The sequence below is a fragment of the Scyliorhinus canicula genome, chromosome 13 (genome assembly GCF_902713615.1).
Source record: "Scyliorhinus canicula chromosome 13, sScyCan1.1, whole genome shotgun sequence".
NCBI lineage: Eukaryota > Metazoa > Chordata > Chondrichthyes > Carcharhiniformes > Scyliorhinidae > Scyliorhinus > Scyliorhinus canicula.
Genome location: NC_052158.1, coordinates 40,957,499 through 40,959,507, shown reverse-complemented (window position 1 = coordinate 40,959,507; position 2,009 = coordinate 40,957,499).

Genomic DNA, 2,009 nt, shown 5'->3' with positions numbered 1-2,009 from the left:
TCTCCATCCTGAAGAATACAAAGAACACAGCATGATACCAGGAGTAATTGCTAAAGGGTTTTAACTAGATTTAGTAAAGTTAAAAAGAAAATTTTTTTGTTGAGGTTCTGTCATAAAAGAAAAACCCAGCGCACTCTATAAGCCATGCTAAATTGCTCCTTTGATGCATTGGTGGGGTTATTGGGATCGAGCGGGAAAGAAGGTTTGGGTGGAGGGCTCTTTCAGAGGGTCGGTGCAGACTTGTTGGGCTGAAAGGACTCCTTCTGCACTATAGGAATTCTATGATTCCCTTGGGAAAGAAGGTTCTCCTGCATTCCTTATTGGATTAATTACTGACCATCTTACATTTTGGCCCCTAGTTTTGAAACCCCCATACAAACGGGAACATTTCTCTATTTACTTTCAACTTCTTAACTTTCTAATTTAGCAGGGGAGATGAGATGGGGGGGGGGGGGGGGGGGGGGGGGGGGGGGGGGGGGGGGGGCGTGAACGAGACCGGAGGGGCATGGTACAGACTGGAGAGAAAGAGGCTGGAGGTGTGGTTAAATAGGCTGGGGGCGGGGGGTGCAAGGTGCATGGGGACGAAGCATTATGAGGCAAAGTGGGGGATTCAGCAGCTAGGCAGTGGGAGCAAAGCATGGCTGAGGCAGAGGGGTAGGGGGAAATCGGGAGTGCCAGGGGTGAGATGAGCAGGCTGGGCAAGAGAAAGAGAAGCAGGGGGCACGGGGGGTTTGCCGATGGCTCTGAAGTGATGCGGGGGGAGGGGAAGGGGAGCCTACACGGGAGTGTGAAGGGGGGGGGTGCGGCTGGTAGAGGAGGCGAAGGGGGCAGCAGGGTGGGGGAGGCGAAGGGGGCAGCAGGGCGGGGGGAGGCGAAGGGGGCAGCAGGGCGGGGGGAGGCGAAGGGGGCAGCAGGGCGGGGGGAGGCGAAGGGGGCAGCAGGGCAGGGGGAGGCGAAGGGGGCAGCAGGGCGGGGGGAGGCGAAGGGGGCAGCAGGGCGGGGGAGGCGAAGGGGGCAGCAGGGCGGGGGGAGGCGAAGGGGGCAGCAGGGCGGGGGGAGGCGAAGGGGGCAGCGGGGCAGGGGGAGGCAAAGGGGGGCAGCGGACGGGGGAGGCGAAGGGGGGCAGCGGGGCGGGGGAAGGCGAAGGGGCAGTGGAAGGAGAAGTGGCAGCGGGGCAGGGGAGGTGAATGGGGCAGCGGGGCGGGGAGGCGAAGGGGCAGCGGGGCAGGGGGAGGCGAAGGGGGCAGCAGGGCGGGGGAGGCGAAGGGGGCAGCAGGGCGGGGGGAGGCGAAGGGGCAGCAGGGCGGGGGGAGGCGAAGGGGCAGCAGGGCGGGGAAGCAAAGGGGCAGGGGGAGGCAAAGGGGCAGCAGGGCGGGGGAGGCAAAGGGGCAGCGGGGCGGGGGGAGGCCAAGGGGGGCAGCGGGGCAGGGGGAGGCAAAGGGGGGCAGCGGACGGGGAGGCGAAGGGGGACAGCGGGGCGGGGGTTGGTGAAGGGGCAGTGGAAGGAGAAGGGGGCAGCGGGGCGGGGGAGGTGAATGGGGCAGCGGGGCGGGGAGGCGAAGGGGCAGCGGGGCGGGGGGAGTCGAAGGGGGCAGTGGAGCGGGGAGGTGAAGGGGGCAGGGGAGCGGGGAGGCGAAGGGGCAGCGGGGCAAGGGAGGCGAAGGGGCAGCAGGACGGGGGATGCGAAGGAGGCAGCAGGGCGGGAGAGGCGAAGGAGGCAGCGGGGCGGGAGAGGCAAAGGGGGCAGCGGGGCAGGGGAGGCAAGGGGCAGCGGGGCGGGGAGGCAAAGGGGGCAGCGGGGCGGGGAGGCAAAGGGGGCAGCGGGGCGGGGAGGCGAAGGGGCAAGGGGCGGGGAGGCGAAGGGGCAGAGAGGGGGAAGGTGAAGGGGCAGGGGAGGGGGAGGAAAGGAGGCAGCGGGGCGAGGGAGGCGAAGAGGGCAGCAGGGCGGGGGGAGGCGAAGCAGGCAGCGGGCGGGAGATTCGAAGGGGGCAGTGGGGTGGGGGGCAAAG